Source organism: Cherax quadricarinatus, unplaced genomic scaffold (assembly GCF_038502225.1).
Source record: "Cherax quadricarinatus isolate ZL_2023a unplaced genomic scaffold, ASM3850222v1 Contig903, whole genome shotgun sequence".
NCBI classification, from domain to species: domain Eukaryota; kingdom Metazoa; phylum Arthropoda; class Malacostraca; order Decapoda; family Parastacidae; genus Cherax; species Cherax quadricarinatus.
This window is the reverse complement of record NW_027195929.1, coordinates 52,705-68,569: the sequence shown is the minus strand read 5'-3', so window position 1 is coordinate 68,569 and position 15,865 is coordinate 52,705.

Below are 15,865 nucleotides of genomic sequence, written 5' to 3'. Positions count from 1 at the left end.
CCAGAAACCCACCTCACCATCAGTTCTGACTGGCTGGCGCTAGTGGCGGGCTGTTCAGTCATTGGTTGACGAGGAGTCCTGCTTCAGCCAGCGTCGCAGGACTGCCAACCCTACCCGGCGCCACGTGTGGCCGCCGCCTCCACCGCCTCTGCCGCCATGCGCGATCCGCCACATGGTGTTATCACCATACAAAGTCCAACCTCACCCACTCCACTGATAAAATGTTTATTTAGCTAATACATCAGCACGAGGAGGTTCTTCGTTAATCTTAAATATACTGACTCTCACGGTAAAGTTGTCGCAGTTGTGGTGGTGCTATTGACGGCATTGATGATGATGGTAGCATTGGCGGTGGTGATACTGGTTCTAGCGGTGCTGATACTGGTTCTGGCGGTGGTGATACTGGTTCTGGCGGTGGTGATACTGGTTCTGGCGGTGGTGATACTGGTTCTAGCGGTGGTGATACTGGTTCTGGCGGTGGTGATACTGGTTCTGGCAGTGGTGATACTGGTTCTGGCGGTGGTGATACTGGTTCTGGCGGTGGTGATACTGGTTATGGCGGTGGTGATACTGGTTCTAGCGGTGGTGATACTGGTTCTGACGGTGGTGATACTGGTTCTAGCGGTGGTGATACTGGTTCTGGCGGTGGTGATACTGGTTATGGCGGTGGTGATACTGGTTCTAGCGGTTGTGATACTGGTTCTGACGGTGGTGATACTGGTTCTAGCGGTGCTGATACTGGTTCTGGCGGTGGTAATACTGGTTCTGGCGGTGGTGATACTGGTTCTGACGGTGGTGATACTGGTTCTGGTGATGATACTGGTTCTGATGGTGATGCTGGCTGTGTTGGTGATACTTGTTCTTGTGGTGATAACTGTTCTTGCGGTGGTGATACTGGTGATGGTGATAACGGTGGAGGAGGTGATAATGCTGATGTTGACGGTTGTGAAGATATAGTGACGGTTGAGGTGGTGACGGGGAGTGATGGTGGTAGGAGGGAAGGTAGTGGTGATGGTGGTGGGAGGGAGGGTGGGGGTGATGGTGGTAGGAGGGAAGATGGTAGTTAGTTGTACTGGAAGTGAAGGTGATAGTGGTATTGGAAGTGGGGGGGGGGGGGGCAGAGAGGAAGGAGGTGGTAGTAACAATAACAATACTTACACATGTAGTAACATATATGTACTCCCCTACGTGTGCTCTCCTACACGTGCACATCCTAGAAACTAAGATTTCTTCCAATAAATACCCAATCCTTCCTCCTATGACGAATACTCCTTCCAGGAAGAACATCTCAGAACATTTACACGTCTACTGGTTCATGCTAAGCTGTGTCTACTCCCATCCCAGCCCACACTAACCCACAGTATTACCCCAACCCACACTTACCCCGTATTATTTATTGTCTTCAGTGCCGCTACATGACAGACGGATCCATTTATTCGCATCTCTCGATGCACAACCTGTCATTAAACTAAGTCCGAATGCTTTCAGCCTGAATTCACTGAGTTTGGTAAGATTGTTCAGGAGCAGGACAAGTGTTTCCTGACGCAGGTCTTAGTCACATGATGACCCACCAATGGGAGCTTTTGAGTCATCTGTCCGAGGCCTTCCGCTGGCTAACCCCTTTAAAATTTAAAATTAAATAATTGACTCTGGAACAATATATAATGCATATATGGGTGAAATGTTTCACTTACAAACCTCAATCATATCCTCCATGTACCTACCTGGAGAGTATTCCGGGGATCAACGCCCCCTCAGCCCGGTCCATGACCAGGCCTCCTGGTGGATCAGCTCCTGATCAACGAGGCTGTTACTGTTGGCCGGTTTATTCAAGTTCCTTACACAAGATTTATACAATTAATTTATATATTAAAATATGTGGAAAGTATCGGTATAATACCCGGAACTCTCTCCAGATAATATTGATGTACAGTGCTGACAAGATGAGGATTCCAAGTTGAGGGACTGATTACCTCATGTGTCACTGTCTTCTGTGTATAGTTCTGCAAGGTTCAGGGACTGATCACCTCATGTGTCACTGTCTTCTGTGTATAGTTCTGCAAGGTTCAGGGACTGATTACCTCATGTGTCACTGTCTTCTGTGTATAGTTCTGCAAGGTTCAGGGACTGATTACCTCATGTGTCACTGTCTTCTGTGTATAGTTCTGCAAGGTTCAGGGACTGATTACCTCATGTGTCACTGTCTTCTGTGTATAGTTCTGCAAGGTTCAGGGACTGATTACATCATGTGTCACTGTCTTCTGTGTATAGTTCTGCAAGGTTCAGGGACTGATTACCTCATGTGTCACTGTCTTCTGTGTATAGTTCTGCAAGGTTCAGGGACTGATTACATCATGTGTCACTGTCTTCTGTGTATAGTTCTGCAAGGTTCAGGGACTGATTACATCATGTGTCACTGTCTTCTGTGTATAGTTCTGCAAGGTTCAGGGACTGATTACCTCATGTGTCACTATCTTCTAAGCATAGTTCTATAAAGTTGAGGGACTGATTACCTTACCTTCTGCTGTTTACACTGATAATGTCTTTCAATAAAATTACTCAGGTGTTGGGCATATATAATTCCTCACGTGTAAAGTACCTAGGATAACCTAACAAAGTCAAAGCAATTAAAGAATTGTTGGCAGGTGGTAAACAGATGACCTTCGTGTAGTTAATATCTTTTAAGTCTCAGTAACTAACCATTAACCCCTCAATCTTATGTATGCATTCGCTGCCTGACCACGGTCGAGTGAGGTTGTGCGCTGCACCCCTCTGCTGTTCAGGCGAGCTACCTTGTATCAACATGGCGCTGAGTGTGAGGAGGCGCGTAAATACCATTGGTATTGAGCTGCTTCGTGGGGCGATTTCACCCTCTTCAGTGCAAGTCTTACTCCCGACAATCATTAGGGAGACCTATGGAATCCAGGACGATGAGGTGTATGGTGTAGCCCTGAATGGGGCTTATAGAATCTTCGTCAAACTGAATTCCACGTCCGTGTATGAGTCTTTGGTGACGAGGTTCCAAGACGTGAGTCTTGACGCTACTCCAGCTGTGAAGGTGCGTTTGATAGACGTATCTCGCCACTTTACGTGGGTTAAGATACGTAATGTCCCATTTGAGGCAGATGAGGCTGACATAAGGAGTGTTTTTGAGACATATGGAACCGTACATCTGGCACAAAAGGGCAAGTGGACGGCAGGTGCTTACATGGGACGTCCGGAGGGTACCTTCTCCCTGAAGATGACTCTGAGACATCCCATACCGTCTTACGTCGTGTTGGAGGACTTCAGGACGCAAGTTATGGTATCGTATGCCGGACAGAGACGTACGTGCAGAATATGTGGGGCATACGACCATATGGCGGCAGAGTGCGTGAAGCTGAGGAGGGCGCCAGCGCAAACTGGTGAAGCACCAGTTACCAGCGTGATAGCTGTTGAGAGCCCGGTGCGCAAGCAAGGGCCTGGGCGCTTGTGGAGTGAAGAGGTGGAGGATTCCAAAGAGGAGAATGGCATGTGTGAGGTAAGCTGTGATGTAAAAGGATCTGTTACTACACAAAGGACAAGTACAGAAGTGCAAGTGCAGGAGGAGGTGCAGGCTATAGAGGAAGAGCTTCAGGAGGTGTTACGGACATTGACACCGCCTGCAGAGGATGTTGTTCCTGAGCTGGTGAGAGACACGGCGGTGCCTGTAGAGGAATGTAAGGATAAAAAACATAGCAGGGTTGACGGGCCAACTAGTAAGAGAGAGTTGTCGCCGTGTGCTGTGGAACGGGGCGTGGTGGAGGTTGAGGTTCATCGTGAGGGAACCTCAGAAGATAACATGGATGTAGAGGGCATCACGAGGAAGAGAGCGGCGGCGTCAGACTCAGATGACGTCCTGACGCCGGCGCAGAGGTCTGGGAGGAAGGAAGAGCAATGTCGAAGCAGTCACGATAAGAGGCATCGCAAAAAAGGGGGAGGGGTTGATGGTGTGAAGCCTTGTGCTGGCTCTGGGGCAGGAGGCCCTGGGATGAATGAAGAGAGGAGGAAGGGTTGGAAACTATAAAGAGGCCTTAGGTGTATGACTGTGAACGTAAATGGACTGTGTAATAGTGTGAAGAAGGAATGGTTTCGAATGTTTCTGTATAAATATAGGGTGGATGTAGTGTTCCTGCAAGAACACAATTTCAAGGAGGGAAGAGTGCTCGAGGTGGAGAGGTTTCAGGTCATGACTCTGCCATCTGCACGTCTGAAAGGTGGTGTGGGTATATTGATCAGGGAGGCAAGCCCGTTTGTGTTGCTAAGAAGTGAGGGGGGGGAGGGGGAAGAGTATTGCGCGTGGATGGGTGGTGGATGGGACAGCGGGTATCTTTTGTATGTGTGTATGCACCAGCGGAAAATGATGTGAGGGTAAAAAGGGATTTTGTATGTGAAGAACTAGTTTTCTTCTTACGTGGTTTACCTGCAGTGGCCATCGTTGGTGGCGACTGGAACTGCGTTATTAGGAGGGCTGACGTGGAACCAAAAGGGGCGGGGTACGTGTCGGCGGCCTTGCGAGATCTTTTGAGGGATATTCAGTTGCGGGATGCGGTTGGAGGAGGGGCGTGGGAGGTAGAGCACACTTTTGTAAGACGGGGTTACGCTGCTAGGTTGGATAGGCTGTATATATCTCAAGGGGTTGGGTTGACATTTTTCCGTACAATAGAAGTAGCTTATTCGGATCATCGGGCGGTAGTAGCAGAGGTGGCGTGGGAGTCACTAGCAGGTATATCTAGGGGATATTGGAAATTAAATACAAGTGTGTTAGGTGATGAGGAGGGGATAGAGGGATTTGCAACGCTGTGGGAGGGGTTACGTGCAGAGATAAAAGGGGTAGAGGATGTGGTGATGTGGTGGGATGGTGTGGCTAAAGAACGGATTAAGCAATATTACGTAAAGGAAGGGAAACGTATCAATTCTTTAAAATATGGGCTTGCTAACTATTTGGAGGATAGATTACGGGGTTGTTATGCGAGGGGGGCGGGCACTTATCCAATGGACGAAATTATGGCAATTAAAGGGAGGGTGCGTGAGGTACAGGATGAGAGGTTCCAAGCAGTGAGGGTACAGGCGGGGGTGGAAGAGGTGTTATGGGGCGATAGACCTTCATCGTGCGTATTGCGTAGGCAGAAACAAAGACAGCAGGCAATGACTATTCCATGGTTGGAGGTTCATGAATCGATAGGAGGGTACAGGGAGGGGCAGGTCATACAAGCTACGGAAGGAATGGGGGCATTTGCTGACAAGTGGTATGAGAAGTACTGGCAACGAGAAGGGGTAGAGGATGGGGTTTTAGAACAGGTGTGTGGGAGTGTGGTATGTCAGTTGCGTAACAGTGATAGGGAAGCACTGGGTGGGGAAATAACTGAGGGGGAAATATGGAGGGCTTTAAGTGGAATGCGAAAGGGCAAAGCACCGGGAATTGATGGACTCCCAGCAGAGTTTATCAGCAGCATTGGGAATTATTGAGGCATTTTCTGGTTAGGTTATTTAATTGCATGAAGGAGAGAGGTGAGCTGGGTGAGAAGCAGGCAACGGCTGTCGTTGTATTGGTACCGAAGGGTAAGGGGCAGCATACGCTTCGGGATTACCGGGCGATCTCGTTGTTATGCGCAGATTATAAATTGTTTGCAAAGATTTTGGGAAATCGGGTCAAGTGTGTGGTAGGGCGGGTAGTATCAAAAACTCAGTTTGGTTTGCCAGGGAGGTCTATGGTGGAGGGGCATGGGTTACTTAGGGATTTCGTGGAGGCAAAAGGGGGGGGGAGGGAGGGAGGTTTGGTGGCGCTCGATTGGCAAGGGGCATACGATAGAGTGGATCGGAAAGCATTGAAAGCCATCCTCAGGGGTCAGGGGTTTGGGGAAGAAATAGTGGGCTGGGTTGAGGCGTTGTATGGAGGTGCAATGGCGAGGGTACAGATTAATGGTCGATTGGGTGGGAAGATTGTAATGGGTAGGGGACTTAGGCAGGGGTGTCCTATGTCACAATTATTGTTTGCGTGCGTACAGGACCCCTTTTATAGATTGATGGAGCAGCGTATGTGTCACGTAGAGGGACCAGGGTGTGAGGTTGCGAGGGTTTGGCCAGTTTTAATTGGGTATGTGGATGATACAACTGTTCTGATCAGGGAGGGGATGTCAATGGACACATTAGACGGGGTAGTACAAATGTTCGCAGGGGCAACTGGTATGAGGGTAAATTCAGATAAATCCATGGTCATGGGGTTAGGAGCTTGGGCGGGTAGGGTTGATTGGGGTAGTGCAGTTGTGAGGAGGCAGGTGCATTCGTTAAAAATCTGCGGTCTTATTTATGCAGACGATCTACCTGTGGCACGCATGGAAAACTCGCTTAGGATGGTAGAAAGGATTCAGGGACGCTTGGGTGCATTGCGACCTTATCATTTGACCCTTGTGCAGCGTGCCATTGTTGTTAATATCTTACTGTATAGCAAAGTATGGCACGTGGCAGCCGTGTTCCCATTAACTGGGCCGGCAATAACGAACATACTTAGGAAGGTTTTTAAATTCTTGTGGGGTTCGAGCTGTGATTGGATTAAGAGGGATGTGGTAATGTTACCTGTAAGTAAGGGGGGACTGGGATTGCTGGACTTAAAGCGGAGGGTCAAATGTGTCTTCATTAAAAGGGAGGTGATGAGGGAAAGTGTGGGTGGGGGGGGTTTGGCCAGGATCCATAACAGATTGCAACGGATGTATACAGGAGTTGAGTTGCATGAGTGTGAAACTGTGTTGAGGGCTCTGGCGTGGGATAGAGAGCCAGCAAAGGTTAAAATAGGTAGGTTGTGTAGATTGTTAGCCGGGAGGGTTGTAGCGCCTGTAGAGGGAATTTTCCCCATGTATGCATGGGGAAGTATATGGAATAGGTTGAGTAGGATGAGGTTGCAACCTCGTGTTCGGGATGTAATGTATCGTTTTTTGCATGGCATTTTACCGTCGGGTGTGGTTCTACGGGATAGACGAGTCGTTGACGGGGGGGAGTGTGGGATATGTGGTGGGGAGGAGTCGGCTTTTCATGTAGTATATTTTTGTGATGGACTGAGGAGTGTCAAGGGGTGGTTAAATAGGGTGATAAATAGGATAGGAGGTAAAGGAATTTCTGTATTGAGAGCATTAAGTCTCGACGTGGGGGGTTGGGAGGAAAGTGTAATCAGAGCTGTGGGGTACATTATGGCAGATTATATCTATATAGTGTGGGGATTGCGGGGCAAACAGGTTACTGAGGTGAAGAGGAGGGTGTTAGCGTTAACGTTCTATAAAACGGTATGTAGAAATAAGGAAATTTATGGGAGGAGGTGGGTGAAGGATTTTTCAGAGGGATATAGGCAACTTACGTTACAGGTTTTATTAGACTTGTAATATACGAGGGAGGGGAGGGTATGATTGGAAAGTGTTGCTGGGGTAGGGAAGTCAGGGGTGAAAACAGGGTTGCCTCCCTGGTAATGGATAACAAAAGTTTTGCGAGAGTGTTGGATGAGTGATGCATGAGTGAATAATATGTGGACCACGGGTGCTTGCACCTGTGGAGCTGGCCAGTTTTTGTGTGAATGGACTTTATACTTATTATACATATTGTGTGTGGTAATATTGATTTACGGTAATGACATTGTAATTTGGAGATTTGCTATAATAATTGCACGTATTTGCTCCAACTTGTTTTCTAGGTGCCTTGCACTGCATAGTGTTGATGCTGTGATCATGCACGGTGTCCAGAGATATGATGTGATATGTTTGTATTAATGTCTGTGCATAATTGTTCGTCACTGGTGTTCTGCAATTCAGTTTTGTTTTGAGAGTAAAGAGGTTAATGCACGTCAGATAGTGTAATAAAGTTGGGCAACAGTGGTGTTATAGGTTTTTGTGGTTAGGTGCGTGCTAGGCACAGTCTTTATGTGTTACTTATGTCATGGTTATATTTTATGTTGTATTGTACTGTTGTCAATAGTACTATGTAATGTCCATATAAGCTGTATAGAGCTTGAATGTCATAGTTGAAGCTGTGTTATTGTTTTAACACTGGAATTGCATGTTTAAATGTGTAAAGGCTTACATGTGTTGGATTTTGAGACTAAGTTTATTCTTATGGTTTTGTAGTAATTTTGTATGTCTTTGTGACTTTTCTATATCACCATTGTTATGTAATACATATTGTTATGTAACTGAACCATTAGGACAATTACATAAATTAATGTTGGATCATTGCTGTGTGACTTTCGATTAGGCAACATTCATTGTTTATAGTATGTTAGGTTGTAAATAGTGGGGTGGTTGGATAACCACGGAGGGGGGGGGGGGGGGGTAATATGTCTGTATAATATGTTCAGTGCAATGCATTGTATGGTCTGTAGTCGATTATTAAGTACCATTTCGAGGGATGTGTATATAAAAGTGTTGTTCATATCATGTAATTCTGTTGGGTAGCTCCAACAGGTTTGGGTTAAGTGATAGGATGAGGGAGCAGGGAGGGGGGGGGGGGTGTACCCACACGGAGTTGTAAGTGTGGTGTGTAATATTAGATGTAGGGAGGATTGTGTTAATTATCGACTTAAATGAGTTTTACATATTATATTTTGTAATGTCATGTTTTAAATAAAATATAAAAAAAAAAAAAAATCTTATAGGAGTCAGGAATCGCGGGAAGAACTAAAAGCCATAAATGAAATTGAAAGAAACCCAAAGTATTTCTTCTCCTATGCCAAATCAAAGTCGAGAACAACGTCCAGTATTGGGCCCCTACTTAAACAAGATGGGTCCTACACAGATGACAGCAAGGAAATGAGTGAGCTACTCAAGTCCCAATATGACTCAGTTTTTAGCAAGCCGCTAACCAGACTGAGAGTCGAAGATCAAAATGATTTTTTTATGAGAGAGCCACAGAATTTGGTTAACACAAGCCTATCTGATGTTATCCTGACGCCAAATGACTTCGAACAGGCGATAAATGACATGCCCATGCACTCTGCCCCAGGGCCAGACTCATGGAACTCCGTGTTCATCAAGAACTGCAAGAAGCCCCTATCACGAGCTTTTACCATCCTATGGAGAGGGAGCATGGACACGGGGGTCGTCCCACAGTTACTAAAAACAACAGACATAGCCCCACTCCACAAAGGGGGCAGTAAAGCAATAGCAAAGAACTACAGACCGATAGCACTAACATCCCATATCATAAAAATCTTTGAAAGGGTCCTAAGAAGCAAGATCGCCACCCATCTAGAAACCCATCCCCTCAAGGAAGGTTCCTTGATGTTGGTGAGGGGCTCTTGATTTAGGGAATTGGATCTGTGCTCCAGTTCCCCGAATTAAGCCTGAATGCCTTCCACATCCCCCCCCAGGCGCTGTATAATCCTCCGGGTTTAGCGCTTCCCCCTTGATTATAATAATAATAATAATAGAAACCCATCAATTACACAACCCAGGGCAACATGGGTTTAGAACAGGTCGCTCCTGTCTGTCTCAACTATTGGATCATTACGACAAGGTCCTAGATGCACTAGAAGACAAAAAGAATGCAGACGTAATATATACAGACTTTGCAAAAGCCTTCGACAAGTGTGACCATGGCGTAATAGCGCACAAAATGCGTGCTAAAGGAATAACAGGAAAAGTTGGTAGATGGATCTATAATTTCCTCACAAACAGAACACAAAGAGTAGTAGTCAACAGAGTAAAGTCCGAGGCGGCTACGGTGAAAAGCTCTGTTCCACAAGGCACAGTACTCGCTCCCATCTTGTTTCTCATCCTCATATCTGACATAGACAAGGATGTCAGCCAAAGCACCGTGTCTTCCTTTGCAGATGACACCCGAATCTGCATGACAGTGTCTTCCATTGCAGGCATTGCAAGGCTCTAGGCGGACATCAACCAAATCTTTCAATGGGCTGCAGAAAACAATATGAAGTTCAACGATGAGAAATTTCAATTACTCAGATATGGTAAACACGAGAAAATTAAAACTTCATCAGAGTACAAAACAAATTCCGGCCACAAAATAGAGCGAAAAACTAACGATCATTGACCTCATTGCTTTATTGCCGTGAGGTTGTGCTGCGCACACGCTCCTGGTTGAGAGGCCTTCCTGCGCAGATTGATTTTCACAAGATGGCGCAGACTATCAGAAGGCACGTCAACACTGTGTGCTTTGATTTAGTGCGGGGTGTAGTTACGCCTCAGTCCGCACAGGTGCTTCTACCTTTGATTATTCGTGACACATACGGCATTGCTGATCAAGATTTGTATGGAGTATCGCTCAACGGGGCTTACCGAATATTCGTTAAGCTACGATCGACGGCAGTGTATGAGCGCCTGGTGGAGCAGTATCAAGATGGCTGTGTGGACGTAAACTCTGCAATACGAGTTCGTTTAATTGACGTGTCGCGACACTACACTTGGGTGAAGGTACGCAACATGCCTTTCGAAGCTGACGAGGCAGATATATGGAACGTTTTTGAATGTTATGGTACTGTGCATCTGGCAACGGCAGGTACCTGGGTGGATGGGGCGTACGCCGGCCGGCCGGAGGGTATGTTCAACCTAAAGATGACGCTGAGGCATCCCATCTCGTCGTTTGTCATCCTGGACGACTTTCGGACACAAGTGATGGTGTATTACGCAGGGCAGCGCAAGACTTACAGGCTATGTGGCGCTTATGACCATATGGCAGCACAGTGTGAGAGGCAGCAGCAACGACAAGATGCAGACAGAAGGACGGAGCGAGGGCCTGACCCGAAGGCGGGGCCTGCCAGCGGGACGCCTGTAAAGGGCCATAGTTCGTCTTGGAGCGAGGAGGTGGAGAGAGAGTTTCCGACGGTGGGGTCGAGCCCATCAATGCCTGTAGGATCTACAGTCTCCTCTTTGGTGGAAGGGGAGACCAAGTTGAGTGGAGGAGAACGAGCAGAGGATGTGGCTTTGGAGCAGTTGACGGAAAAGTTTTTGGAGACGAAGAGAGCTGGGGATGATGTACAATCAGTGGTGGGACCTGAGGAGAGTGAGGACGAGAGGAGAGACAGCCAGCTGACTGCAGGTGCCTCTTCTACGGGAATGGTGACCGTGGTCGAGGTGGCGGCGGAGGTGCATTGTGAGGCATCCCCCGACCAGACCAGGGATGCAGAGAGTGTTCGGCGGAAGAGGGCGGCAACGCACTCTGATTCCGATGATGTCTTGACCCCGGCGCAGAGACCGGGGAAGAAACCGTGGGCTGACGTGGTGAGTGGAGGTGCCACAGGTGTGTCCGGTCAGGTGTTCGACCGGGGAGGGAATAGAGCTCACTGTGTTGAGCATGGTGGGAAAAGTAGGAAGGCTGGTGACGTGTCTATGAAAGGAGTTACAGGGCAGTATGTAAAACCCTTCAAGAAGGTTTCAGGTGTATGACTGTGAATGTAAATGGGTTGTGTGTGAATGTGAAGCGTTTGTGGCTCCAGGGGTTTTTGAGGCGTCATGCCATAGATATTGTATTCATGCAGGAGCATAACTTTAAGGCGGGTCGGGATTTGAATGTGGATGGATATCGTGTGTTTGTGGCATATTCGGACCGTTTGAAAGGTGGGGTTGGAATTCCGATTCGGGAGACGAGCCCGTTTGTTGTAATTAGATGTGAGGGAGGGGAGGAGGGTAGGGTACTCCGGGTAGATGGATGGTGGAGAGGTGAGCGACTGGCAGTGGTTTGTGTGTATGCGCCGGTGGAGCATGATGTACGGGTGAAGAATGAATTTGTGCGTGATGTTTTGGTTTATTATTTGAGATCTCTTCCCTCGGTAACAATCGTGGGCGGTGATTGGAATTGTATAGTACGTAGAAAGGATGTGGAGCCACGGGGGGCAGGGTGTTTTTTGGTTAGCCTAAGGGATCTTTTGCTGGGCGTGGGGTTAAGGGATGTTATTGGAGGTGGGGACCTAATGGTTGAGCATACGTTTCATAGACAGGGATACGCGGCCAGGCTTGATAGGTTATATGTGACGAGAAGTGTGCAGGTGATGTGTGTGCGTATGGTGGATGCTGTATACACGGATCATAGAGCTGTTTATACGGACTTGACTTGGGCCAGCTTACCTAAGAGGTATCCAGGGTATTGGAAGTTAAATGTGAGACTTCTTGGGGTGGAGGAGGTGGGGTTAGATTTTAGGACAATGTGGGAGAATTTGTGGGGAGAGGGTAGGGATGTGGGTGACTTGCTGGGGTGGTGGGATGGGGTAGCTAAGGAGAGGATCCGGCGGTTTTATGTGCAATGGGGAAAGTACCAGGGTTGGATGACGTACGGGTTGCAGCAGTATTTCGAGGGTAGGTTGCAAAGTTGTTATGAGAGGGGCGTGCAGGCAGGGCAGTATCCCATGGAGGAAATCGAGTTGTTAAAAGGGAGGATTCGTGATTTGCAGAATGATAGATTTGATGCGGTGAGAGCAGGGTGGAATTGAAGAGGCGGTGTGGGGTGACCGACCATCGGCCTGTGTGTTACGGGGACAGAGGCAGCGACGTATGGCTATGGAAATTGATAGGCTGGTGGTACATGAGGACTTAGGTGGATATAGGGCGGGACATGAGTTAAGAACAACGGAGGCAATGAGTGATTACGTGGATAGGTGGTTTGGCAAAAATTTACTGAGTGTAGGGGTGGATGTGGAGGCTTTCGGGAGGTTGGGGGAGAATGTATCTTGTGTGCTAAGTAGCAGTGATCGCATGGCGTTGTGGGGGGATATTGAAGAAGGGGAGGTGTGGAGGGCTTTGGAGGGGATGGCACGAGGTAAGGTTCCAGGTCTGGATGGCTTGCCCTGCGAGTTTTATGTGAGCCATTGGAATGTGTTGAAGTCCTTCTTAGTGAACTAATGAATACGATGAAAAGGGAGGGGAGGATGGGCAGGTTGCAAGGAACTGCGGTTGTGGTTTTAGTGCCAAAAGGTAAGAAACAGGACACGGGGTGGGACTTTAGGATAATATCATTGCTGTGTGCTGATTATAAGATTTTTGCAAAAATTTTAGGAAATAGGATGAAGTGTGTGGTGGATAGAGTGGTTGCGAGAGGACAATATGGTGTGTCTGGGAGGACGATGTATGACGGGCATAGTATTATAAAGAATTTTGTGGAAGGGTCGGGAGGGGAGCAGGGGGGGGGGTCTTAGCGTTAGATTGGCAAGTGGCATATGATAGTGTAGAACGTGAGGTATTGTGGTACATATTAAGGAGGCAGGGTTTTGGGGAGGAGGTGGTGCGTTGGGCAGAGACATTGTATACAGGTGTGGGAGTGTGTGTACAGGTAAATGGGAAGTTGGGGGAGTGGGTATCCATGGGTTGGGGTATTAGGCAGGGTTGTCCCCTGTCTCAATTGTTGTTTGCCTGTTTAACAGACCCTTTCTATAGAAAGGTGGAAGCGTGTATGGAGTTGGATTGAGGAGTAGGAAGTGGAGAGCAGGGAATAATAGGGTATGTGGATGACATGACAATACTCGTGCGAACGCAGAGGAGTTTACGTGCGGTTGGAGATGTTATTGATAATTTCGCGGGGGTTACCGGGTTAAGAGTTAATGTGGAAAAATCAAAATTACTGGTCTTAGGAGATTGGGTGGGAAGAGAGAGTTGGGGAAGGAATGTACGTTGGAATATGGTGGACAGGATAAAAGTGTGTGGAATAGTGTATATGAGTAGTGCGAGAGAGGCGAGGATGGTTAATTCTGGACTTGGTGTGGATCGAATGGTGGGGCGATTGGATGGGTTGAGACCAACTCATTTGACAGTACATCAGCGTGCGATTGTTGTGAATGTGTTGTTATACAGTAAAGTCTGGCACGTGGCTGCGGTATATCCGTTAGCAGGTCTGGATGTTACAAGGCTGTTAAAGAGGGTTTTCCATTTTCTTTGGGGTTCCGGGTGTGAATGGTTGAGTAGGAGTGTGGTTACTTTACCGGTCAACAGAGGAGGATTGGGGTTGATTGATTTACGGTTAAGAGTCAAGTGTATTTATTTGAAGTGGGGGTTACGCCGTGTGCGGGGTCATGCAAGGAGGGGCGTGAATGGCTTGCATGAAGAGGTGCGAATGTGGTGGGGAGGGTCGGAGATGAAGGTGTGTGAAGACGTGTTGCGGGCGTTGCTGCATGTACAGGACCCTAATAAAGTTCGAGTGGGTGTTTTAGAGCGTGTTGTAAGGGCGAAGGTAGTCGTGAAGGCTGAGAGTATCTACCCTATGTATGCGTGGAAGGATATATGGGAAAGATTACGGTTGATGCACGTGCGTCCAAATGTGAGAGAGGTATTTTTCCGTTTTCTCCATGGTATACTGCCGTCAGGTGCTGCACTTACGGAAAGAGGGTTGATGGTGGAGGGCGCGTGTTGGGTGTGCGGGGATGAGGAGACGGCGTTTCATGTAGTGTATTTTTGTGATAATTTGGGGAGTATCAGGGAATGGATGGGTAAGATTCTGAGGACAGTGGGAGGAGGCGGGATATCAGTATTGAGGGCGTTAAGTTTGGACGTGGGAGGCGTCGAGGCGCCTGTGCAACGTGCAATCACGTATATAATTGCAGATTTTGTTTTTGTATCCTGGGCGATGAGAAGGAATGGGGATTGGGAGGTGCGCAAAAGGGTGTTGGCGGGGACCATTTATAGAACGTTGTGTTATAATCGGGAAATATATGGAAGTCGCTGGGACCAGGCTTTTTCAGCAGGGTACTGTAGTATGAGTGTGAGAGCATTGTTAACGTTGTGAAAGGGGGGGGAGATTGAATTTCAGGGGATGGAACGGGCTTGTCTCCGGGGCCGCGGGGGCCGTTGACCGGGCCGCGGGGGCGTTGACCCCCGGAACTCTCTCCAGGTAAACTCCAGGTAAACTCCAGGTTGGGTATGCACAACGGCTGGTTTACTGTGTGTATCTGTGTAATGCGTGGTTGAGGTAAATGTGGTTGTGAGTGGATGTGGTGGTGAAGTTATATGTGTTATAGATGTCTTAAGTCAGAGTCTACTGCCTTCTTTCTTTGTTGAAGTACTTGATGTACCTCTCGGCTATGGCCTGGCAAACGGGGTTTTATGTGTTTGTACTGAGCATTTTATTGCTATATTATATAATGTGTATAGCCTGTAGATGAGTGCGGAATGCTTATGGCTATTCTAGTTTTGTGGCTGACTCGTAAGACTTGTGGTAAGGCGAGTATGTGTGACTGTAGGGAACTTATGTACTGGGGGGTTAGGTGAGTAAGAGTATGTACTTTGTTTTATCATGAGATTGTGATGTAGGTTCCTTCGGTTATCGATTATTTGTGTTGGTTGTGAGTAACCGATATATTTATATATTTATCATAATATTCTTCTTATTGTATTGTATTGTGCATTGGCAATATGTCCCAGTAATATTATGTAAATAGTGTATACCCGAAGGGATTATGGATTTATTTATATTATTGAACCTGCTACAGGGGTCACCTACATGTTATGTTCTTGTTGTTCTTCTTGTGTACATAGGGTTAAGATTGCCCATCTTTCTTAATGTTATGTTTTGTCACAAGCGATATTTTCTAGTATATTTGTGTAACCTCATGTGTTTGTTAATATTGTGTATGTTATTTGCTATTGTACGTTCTGAGAGATTGTGTTTCAAAATGTGTTTATATTCAATGTGTATCAACCCTAGTTTAAGGGTTTTTTATGTTAAGCTATGTATTGTATTTTAAATAAAAAAAAAATTACACAACCCAGGGCAACATGGGTTTAGAACAGGTCGCTCCTGTCTGTCTCAACTATTGGATCATTACGACAAGGTCCTAGATGCACTAGAAGACAAAAAGAATGCAGACGTAATATATACAGACTTTGCAAAAGCCTTCGACAAGTGTGACCATGGCGTAATAGCGCAC